The sequence below is a fragment of the Bison bison genome, unplaced genomic scaffold (genome assembly GCF_000754665.1).
Source record: "Bison bison bison isolate TAMUID 2011002044 unplaced genomic scaffold, Bison_UMD1.0 scf7180017864235, whole genome shotgun sequence".
Lineage (NCBI taxonomy): Eukaryota > Metazoa > Chordata > Mammalia > Artiodactyla > Bovidae > Bison > Bison bison.
This window is the reverse complement of record NW_011494807.1, coordinates 6,511,645-6,522,182: the sequence shown is the minus strand read 5'-3', so window position 1 is coordinate 6,522,182 and position 10,538 is coordinate 6,511,645. Positions and strand designations below refer to the sequence as shown.

At 39.1% G+C, this 10,538-nt stretch overlaps 1 pseudogene across 1 annotated transcript; it reads right to left on the bottom strand.

Annotated features, from left to right (window-relative positions):
• Nucleotides 1-2,749: 2,749 nt before the first annotated feature.
• LOC104993178 lies at nucleotides 2,750-3,724 on the bottom strand (annotated as a pseudogene). Its single transcript, XR_825804.1, has one exon. The product of XR_825804.1 is annotated as a serine/arginine-rich splicing factor 7 pseudogene (transcript).
• Nucleotides 3,725-10,538: the final 6,814 nt, after the last annotated feature.

The following is a 10,538-nucleotide window of genomic DNA, read 5'->3' as shown; positions in this document are numbered from 1 at the left end:
CATTTTTAGCAGTAAAAGAATACAATAAGGGGGAAAAAAAAACACAGAAGGAATAACTCTGAAAGAATGTATAGGCATTTTCCTTCAAGTTAATACTGATTCCAAGAATAGGTGCCAAATGTTTTCCAAGTGATTTTCAAAGTAGAAAGAAATGCCCTTGAGAAGCTGTGTTATTAAATATGTGCTTACAAATATGGGAATCAAGGACACTCTATTCTTCCCTCTTTAGTAATCACTGGAAGGTCTTATGCTCCTAAAATAGCTATCAACTTGTGAGATGTCAGTCAATCATTTGAATGGTATTCATGCAATTTCAGCTATGTGCCCAGGAGCACATCATTCAGTGAAGACAGAAAACAATGCATAAAAGGCACATTTCTTGCCCACAAATAATCTAGTCCCGTTGGGGAGGAAAAATTGACCCACATGTACAAATTATCACGTGGATCCCAGCAGAACAGTGTGTGACCAATCAAGTGATTCACTTTCAGATCTTACAAAACCAGGTAAATTCTAGTACTAAGACCTATAATTACTCTGCTTTCTTCATTCCTCTGCCTCAGTTGTATACCTAGCATTTGACTAAGCACATATAATGGAATGCAAATTGCTCACAGAGTAAATACATCAGGATGTCTTTATTTTTGATTACAAATACATAAATCAGAAGATACCTCTTAAAGTTCATCTTGAGGAACAATATAACACAGTCTGTGAGTAATTCAGAGTGATTCACAATCATCCTCTCATTTAAAGGCAGATCTACTCTAAGAGAAGTAAAAAATAGCTTTTTGGGGGCAGGGGAATTGAAATGAGCTATTTGCTTTTTTAAAAATAACTAACTCAGGTGGTTAATTTGTAGTGTTGAAAGCTCGCTTCTTGCCAATCAACTTAAAAACGTTAAACAGGGATATAAAATTCAGTTTACTTAAAACTAATCTAAGAAAAGAGGGAATACACTTTTCATACTACTTTTTGAAATAATTTAATTCAGAGAAAGTTTTAGAGCTTTTAAAAGCATTTAAAACAGAAATCTTTAGGAAAACATTTCTAATAGTTTCTAATAAGTAGGAAAGTGAAGTCTGTGCAAAGTGCTTCAAGTCAATTATTGATAAATTTCATAGAGTCAGCCGAAGTATATGAATCTGTATCTGCCCTCAAGAAGTTTTCAATAAAGTTGTGATGACTTATATGCATAAAAATTGAATATTAGGCAGCCTCTAGATAGTGCTCAATATTTGGGAAAGAAGTTAAAGGTGTTAAGAAAGCTTGTTAGTGTATGTCTTAATATTGAATTCAAATGGTACCTTAGATCTAACATACACGAGTCATAAGTTATCAAATTTCCATTTTTGGTAGAGTTAATGAAGACTAGCAGAGAAAGAAATCCTTTCATGGGTATAATGAATGTTAGGTATTTTTATTGAAAGAACTTGGATACATTTCAATTAGGAAAATGTTTCACTCCAAACAGAACTAAACTCTACTAGAGCCACATGAACAAAGAAAGATTGTGTGTGTGTGTGTGTGTGTGCATAAAAAGAGATCCAAAGACCAGTCCATGGTATCTACAATATTACCAATTACTCAAGCATCTTTATTGCCATTTTTTCTCATTTTTCGTGGTTAAAAATGGCTAGTGGATTCCCAGTCATCATATTCGAATACAAGAAAGCAGAAAGGAGAAGGGTGAAGTGCCAAGTGATGAAAAGGCCTGCCAGTTTGCCTCTTTTAAGAAGCTTTCTCCAAAGCCCCATCCAGTAGCATTTGCTTACATATCATTGGTGAGAACTGGGTCAGGGAGCAAGAGAAGGTGTTCTCCCTTTCCAACTGTTAAGCTGAGAAAGGGGCTGTGAATGGCTTTTGTGTAGGCAGTACTCAGTGTTAGCCCTGTAACGTTTTAATGTTAAGTTTGAGAGAACATATTCTTGTTGGCCTGAAACACAGTTGGTTTATCCGTAACATCCTTGTATTCCATCTAATTTAATATTTATACTGTTTTTATTTCCTAATTTAAAAGAGGAAACATTATTTTTTTATTGTTAGCCAGTCAGTTCAATCTCTCGGTCATGTCCGACTCTTTGTGACCCCACGGACTGCAGCATGCCAGGCTTCCCAGTCCATTACCAACTCCTGGAACCTACTCAAACTCATGTCCATCGAGTCAGTGATGCCATCCAACCATCTCATCCTCCGTCATCCTCCTCTCCTTCCGCCTTCAATCTTTCCCAGCATCAGAGTCTTTTCAAATGAGTCAGTTCTTTGCATGCATCAGGTGGCTAAAGTATTGGAGTTTCAGCTGCAGAATCAGTCCTTCCAATGAATACTCAGGACTGATATCCTTTAGGATGGACTGGTTGGATCTCCTTGCAGTCCAAGGGACTCTCAAGAGTTTTCTCTAATACCACAGTTCAAAAGCATCCATTATTCAGTGCTGAGCTTTCTTTATAGTCCAACTTTCACATCCATACGTGACTACTGGAAAAACCATAGCTTTGACTAGATGGACCTTTGTTGGCAAAGTAATGTCTCTGTCTTTAATATGTTGTCTAGGTTGGTCATAACTTTTCTTCCGAAGAGGAAGCGTCTTATAATTTCATGGCTGCAGTCATCATCTGCAGTGATTTTGGAGCCCCCAAAATAAAGTCTGTCACTGTTTCCATTGTTTCCCCACCTATTTGCCATGAACTGATGGGACCAGATGCCACGATCTTTGTTTTCTGAATGTTGAGGTTTTTTTTTTAAAAATTTTTATTATACACTTAAAATTGGCTGTAAATTTACAGAGTAATAGTCCAGATCCATTTTGATTAGATGGTTGAAATACCCTCCCTAAGTTACACTTTACAGACATCACGAATCCCTTATAATAATGTAAACAAAATAACTTTTCCCTAAAAGGTGAACTTGAGCACTTCAGTCCACTCTTTCAGGACTTGCACTTCTTCTCGGACTTCCTGATGGGGAACGACTTCTTTTTGGAGATGGAGATCTGGACTTTGATCGGCTGCTTCTAGGCCGTGAAAGAGACCTGGATCTTGATCTTGACCTGGACCGGGATCTCGATCCTTTTATAGAACCAGACCTAGATCGTCTGAGTGAAGCTGATCTTGATCTACGAAGAGACACAGATCTTGATCGCCGAGGAGATGCTGACCTTGACCTCCTTCCCCTGCTCCTGCTGCGTGAGTGAGAGTATCGTCTACCTCTGGATCTCGAATGTGATCTAGACCGTGACCTGCTTCTTCTTCGGCGGCTATAGCGATGACAATCATAAGCATAATGTCCCTTTTCGCCACACTCATAGCATCTATCATTGGGATCAAAGGGACGTCGGCAGGTGGTCTATCAAATCGAGATCTCCGAGGCATGCCTGTTGATAGTTCAACTCTCACTCGGGAACCACAAATAACCTTTCCATCCAGGCCTCGAGCTGCATCTTCTGCATCTCTAGGGTCTTCAAATTCCACAAAGGCAAATCCTGGAGGATTTCTGGCAATCCACACAGTTCTCAAAGGCCCATAATAACTGAAAGCCCTTTCTAACTCTCCTTTGCCAGCACCAGTTCCCAGGTTACCAACATACACCTTGGTTTCTCCTCCGTACCGCCCGTAGCGTGACATGATGACTGGCCTGCGAGCTGGGCTCTTTCAGCTCGCAGCGCCCAGAGAACGATCAACACAAAACCAACCAAACCGCCTCACTCGCCAACAGTCCCAGCGTCACTACCTGAATGTTGAGTTTTAAGCCAACTTTTTCACTCTCTTTTTTCTCTTTCATCAAGAGGCTCTTTAGTTCTTCGCTTTCTACCATAAGTGTGGTGTCATCTGCATATCTGAGATTACTGATATTTCTCCTCTTAAAATAAGCTGGGAAGTGTTAAGCAGACCTCCATTTTGTGTTTCTAGATTCTTCTGTGGTCTTGTCTGGACATGTATGAGACCTATGATCAGTGTGCTGGCAACGTAACCAATGTCTCCTTTTTAAGGCCAATATGCAGGGTTCTCAGTGATAAAAATAGTGTCCTTGGTCACTGGTGATTAGGGACGGCTAGCTCCTTCCAGTCTTGAATAGTGACAGGAGAAATATTTTGGTGCTGTTGCCTCTCAGGTCTCTTGGTGTACTAGCCAGTTACGTGTGGCCATTGCTTCCACCTGAAACACAGGAAGCGGCTAGTCTGCTCTCGATGGAATCAGTGGGATATTACAGGTTAGATCTTCCTGAAATGGGTACCAGAAATAGATGTGTACAGAGACAGTAGTCTGAATGTTCTTGAATAGTAATTTTATCATTCATTTTATGGTATAAATCTACAGATGTCTTAGTTTTGTTTTTTCTCAGAGGCGGAGTAATTGTCCAACAAAGATGAGAGTAAATGTACTTTATTTGTGAGATGCAAGTAATATCTAGAGGGTAGTGGGGAAGGAAATCAAAGCAGTAAGGAGGCCAATAAAAGTGCAAAATTCTGTAAAGCAATTATCCTTCAATTAAAAAATAAAGAAAGGACAGCAAGATCTAAACAAACAAACAAACAAGTGCAAAATTAAGCCATTTACTGCCACACACGACTGGAGCTTAATCCTGTGGAGACACTCTGGGAAACGGTACGAAACAAACAGTTCAGAATTATTTCACTGAAGGAGCACAATGTTAGGGTGTATTTCTGCATCTACTTTGGAGGGTTGTCAAGAATTTCTCTTGGGAGGTTATTGATTACTCAGAATTTCTGGATTTCTGTATAAAAAAGTAGCACAGCAGTCCCCAGTTCTGAGGGTGGGCTAGACGAAAGGAGCCCTTTGTCACAGAGATGCAGATACTCATGGGAATTTGGCTAGAAGACATGGAGAGGTTGGAGGGATATTCACAGGGTGTTGACAATGTCCACTGTAATAACTTTTATTAATTTGATAATACTTTAAGAAAAATTTCAGCAAACCTTTTAGTCAGTAATGAGCCAAGAGAATTGGAAGTACTTGCATAATAAAAATTAAGTACTAAAATTTTTCCTAAGAGGTTTGATAATAGATGAGTAACATTTACCATCCACCATGGGGGCTGTGATAGTACCACTGATCACATGAAAACCAAGAGGAAGAAACACTAAAACAACCATGAGATACCTCTAGAGCTTTACAGGTGGCGCTAGTGGCAAAGAACCTGCCTGCCAATATAGGAGACTTAAGATAGGCAGGTTCGATCCCTGGATTGGGAAGATTCCCTGGAGGAGGGTATGGCAACCCACTCCATTATTCTTGCCTGGAGAATCCCACTGACACAGAAAGCTGGAGCGCTCCAGTCTATAGGGTCACAAAGAGTCAGACATGATTGAAGTGAGTTAGCACTCATGCGCATGTAGGATACCACTATACACTTTTAGAATGGCCAAAATCTAGAACATTGACAATACCAAATGCTGGAGTGAATTTGGAGCAACAGGAGCTCTCATCCACTGCTGATAGGAATGCAGAATGGTGCAACGACTTTGGAAGACAGTTTTTCAGTTTCTCATAAAACTAACCTAAACTTACTATACGATCCAACAGTCATACTCCTTAGTAATTACCCAAAGGAGATGAAAATGTATGTCCCCACAAAAAGCTACACATGGATAATTACAACAACTTTATTCACAATTTCCCAAACTCAGAAGCAACCAAGATATCTTTCAGTAAGTGAGTGGGTAAATAAATTGAGGTACATATAGACAATGAAATATTATTCAGCACAAGAAAGAAATGACTATTAAGTCATGAGAAGACATGGAGAAAATTTGAATGCATATTACTGAGCAAAAGAAGCCAATCTGAAAAGGCTACATACTATATGATTCCACTATATGACATTCTGGAAAACGTGTAACTATGAACACAGTAAAAGGGTCAGTGGTTGTCAGGGATGAATGCATGTGGCACAGAGAATTTGGGGGACACAGAGGATTTTTAAGGCAGTGAAACTACTCTGCATGAAACTGTAATAGTGGATATGTCATAACACATTTTTCAAAACCCATAGAATGGGTAACACCAAGAGTAAGCCCTAATGTCAACTATGGTCTTTGAATGACAATGATGTGTCAGTGGAGGTTCATTGTAACAAATATAATGTTAAGAAAAAAGTTAATGTGACATAAATAGATATGGCCTAAAAATTGAACAAAATGAATAATACTAAATGCTTAAATGTACCAACCCATACTTCGCTTTCACAAATTTATTAACTTTTCTGCCTTTTTTCTTACCCCTATCTATGGTACATTTCTTTTCTTCTTGCTTTCCTACTAGAGATGAAATATTTAGTGGTTCTTTTCTCTCCTTGGAGGAGTTTGATACTCTTTGGGTTTTGGTTATATTAGTTTTATCCAAAAGTCCTAGCTCTTTGATGGACTCAAAACTTATTATTTGTATATTATTGTACTTACTATTTGTTCTCACTGTTTGCATGACAGTAACTTTCACTTGTGACTCTCTACATTGCTGCTGCTGCTGCTGCTAAGTCGCTTCAGTCGTGTCCAACTCTGTGCGACCCCACAGACGGCAGCCCACCAGGCTCCCCCGTCCCTGGGATTCTCCAGGCAAGAACACTGGAGTGGGTTGCCATTTCCTTCTCCAATGCATGAAAGTGAAAAGTGAAAGTGAAGTCACTCAGTCGTGTCTGACTCTTCGCGACCCCATGGACTACAGCCCACCAGGCTCCTCCGTCCATGGGGTTTTCCCGGCAGGAGTACTGGAGTGGGGTGCCATCGCCTTCTCCGGACTCTCTACATTAGGTGTTGACAAACTGTGATTCATGGTCCACTCCCTGCCCATCACCTGTTTCTGTGAATACAGTTTTACTGAAACATAGCCATGCCTATGTGGCTTATATAATTTCTGCAGCTACCCGTTGAGTTGTGACAGAGACCATATGTCTGATAAAGCATATGTCCCATATTTACTGTCTAGCCTTTTACAGAAAAAGTTTGTTAACCCTCATTCAATATATTAAAAAGAAACAGAAGTACCTTTGATGCTATTTAAATTTTGTTGTATCCTGGAATGAAACTCCAAACTTGAAGGAGACTTACTGTATTTCTTAGTTAGAAGTGAGAATGACTATTCTTTGTATTCCACATTGCTAATTCTTTACCAGTTTACATGTTTTGTGTTGGATTAACCGTACTTTCAGATATGGATACTTGTTTGGCAAATGTTATGTTTTGTTTTTTAAAAATGCTATGTTTGTTTATGAAGATGATACTCTGAACTGAATTTTGAGTTGTTTTTCTAATGTTGTTTTGCATTAATCCTTTTATCTTTGTCCTCCTAGATCCCAAGGCCTTTATTATAAGCCCTCTGGTAGAGGTTATTGGATTATTGAAAAAGGTATGAAAAGGAAAAAAATTTACATGCAGTTAATAGATTACATGACCCTGCTATTTCTGTGGCTTTTTTAAAACTGGTTGTATTAGTCTGGTCTGTTAATAAATGTGAATTTGTAACTGTTTAGGTATCACTGCCAGGGAGATAAGAAATATAGGAGTCAATATATTCTCGAGTTTTAGTTTTTCTAATTATAAGCTCATTTGGAAATTAATCTGTAGGGGGAAGTACAAAAATAAGTTAATCTTGGCCATGTTTTAACACACTCATTTTATTTTCATCTAGTCCTTTTAAAATATAATTAATTGAATTTTGTAAAAAATGTTTTTGTATGCATTGAGATGATCATATGTTTTCATCTTTTGTTTTGTTAATGTGATATATCACATTGACTGATTTGCAGATGTTGAACCATCCCTGTATCCATGGAATAAATCCCACTCAATCATGGTGTTGTTGCTGTTGTTGTTCAGTAGCTCAGTCATGTCCAACTCTTTGTGACCCTATGGACTGCAGGCCTCTAGGCTCTTCTGTCCATGGAATTTTCCAGGCAAGAATATGGGAGCAGGTTGCCATTTCCTGCTTCAGGGGATCTTCTCAACCCAGGGATCGAACCTGCGTCTCTCTTGCATCTTCTGCGTTGGCAGGTGGATTCTTTACCACTGAACCACCTGGGAAGCCCCATTGTCAGGGATATTGATCTGTAATTTTCTTTTCTTGTGGTGTCCTTGTCAGGTTTTGGTATCAGTGTAATGCTGGCCTTGTCAAATGAATTTGAAAACATTCCCTCCTCTTTGATTTTTTTGTAAGAGTTGAGAAGACTGACATTAATTCTGTTTTGAGTGTTTGGTGGGTTTCACCAGAGAAGCTATGTAGTCCTGGACTTTGTTGAGAGGTTTTTGGTTGCTGATTCAGTCTCCTTGTTAGTAATCAGTCTGTTCAGATTTTCCATGTCTTCATGATTCATTCTTGATAGGTTGTACATTTCTAGAAATGTATTCATTTTCCTCAGGTTGTTCAATCTATTGGTGTATAATTGTTCATAGTGTTCTCTTGCTGCTGCTGCTGCTGCTAAGTCGCTTCAGTCGTGTCCGACTCTGTGCAACCCCATAGATGGCAGCCCACCAGGCTCCCCCATCCCTGGGATTCTCGAAGGCAAGAACACTGGAGCGGGTTGCCATTTCCTTCTCCAATGCATGAAAGTGAAAAGTGAAAGTGAAGTCGCTCAGTCGTGCCCGACTCTTAGTGACCCCATGGACTGCAGCCTACCAGGCTCCTCCGTCCGTGGGATTTTCCAGGCAAAGAAGCCATTGCCTTCTCCAAGTGTTCTCTTATGATCCTTCATATTTTAGTGGTATCAGTTGTAATTTTTCCTCTTTCATTTCTGGTTTTATTTATTTGACTCCTCTCTCCTTTTTTTCTTGGTTTGTCAATTTTGTTTATCTTTTCAAAGACTCAGCCTTTAGTTTCATTGATCTTTCCCAGTGTCTTTTTAGTCTCTATTTCATTTATTTCTCCTCTGATCTTTGTTGTTTCCTTCCTTCTACTAATTTTGGGCTTTGTTTATTCTTCTTTTTCTAGTTCTAGGTGAAAAGTAATGTGGTTTATTTGAAATCTTTCTTGATGTAGGCATCTGTCACTATGAACTTCTGACAATTATTCTTAAATTCAATGAATATGTGAACATAGAGGCTTTATGAAAATGTGGGTGTGCCTTTTGGTTTGTATGTGGGATGCCCTGGGTTGAGGGAATTTCCAGGAGCTAACTTTTTGCTTGGCAACCTTGGGGTTATAAGCAACTTCTGTTCCTATCTCAGCATTAGCTGGAAAGCCTAACATTTTTGCTAGCATCCCCACTCTCATCCCCACCCCCAACTCAGTCGGAGGGTTTGCGGCTGGGAAATTAGATGTTCGTTTGATGTCTTTGATGACAAAGAAACCATGATTTTGTTCTGTGGACTGTCCCTCCCTCCTTTCAAGTGTAAGATCATATTTTCAAGCAATTGGTTTTACATTCAACCTAGAAACTTGCCCAATTCTCTGTGAAGTTCCACTGCCAGCAGCTTGCATGAGGCAGAATGCTGATTTAGCTCATAGGATGCATTGAGCCACATTTCCATGGTAACCAGCAGACAAACCTGAGAGAAGCAAGAATGCAGAGGAACTGTAGCCATTGCCAAACAACAAATCAAAGGGAATTGTCTCAGGAGAGATTTCTAATTATCACTCATTTGTCCTTGCAGCCAAACCAGAGTAAGGGAAATGGCTCCATTGGCACTGGCATCTTTAGGTCACAAAATCACAGAAACTTTCCTGTGCTCCTCTAAGAATTCTTTAGAGCCTCCTGCTGCCTTAAAGTATATTGAAATAGATTCTTAGACTGACCTTTTCCTTAGTGTTATCACCAAGTCCTTAGCAGTGATAACTATAATGCTCTGTAGCTTAAGATATTTTAGAGGCAGCAAGGTAATTTAAAAAGTCTGAGCCTGATAGCTAATAACATCTGAGATTGTTCTCTGACATCTTGAAAAGATTGCCTCATTTCTTTCTTATTTCTTTTTTTCCCCCCTGCATCCTCTTTAATATAAGCAAACTTAATTTCAGTAAGCCTTAATGCAAATAGAGTACAAACCTATATGTTTATAAGCAAATATATGCAAATCATGTTACAGTAAGACAATTAGTGTTCCTAAGTAACAATTGGTTTCATCTATGTTTGCTCATGTAAAAATTCCTCAAGGTTACAAAGCTATCACTAAAGATTTATAATTTGCTGGTGAAATAGTTGCAGAGATACTTTTCCTACTTTTAAATATGCTAAGATTGAGGCTATCCAATCCTTGAGACAGAGGAGAGGTGATAAATGAAGACACAGCATCATATGAATAAAATCGAGTTGCCCTTGTTAAAAGAGCGACTTCAGTGTTCATGCATTTTGCCAATCCGCAGAGGTGTCTGTGTTAGTAGCAGTCTTTAATGTCTCTGTTCTGCATTAATTCACATTTCTGACTGGCATATGCTGGAGGCTGGCCTGAATCACCTTTGTTTTATTAAAGGTGCATTTAAGGTCAACTACCACTAACTGCATTGTTAAATATTGATTTAGCCATTTGAATTAATGTAATTTTCAGTCCTTTCCCTACTTAATGTACACCAGCACCCCTGCGACCCAGTCGGACA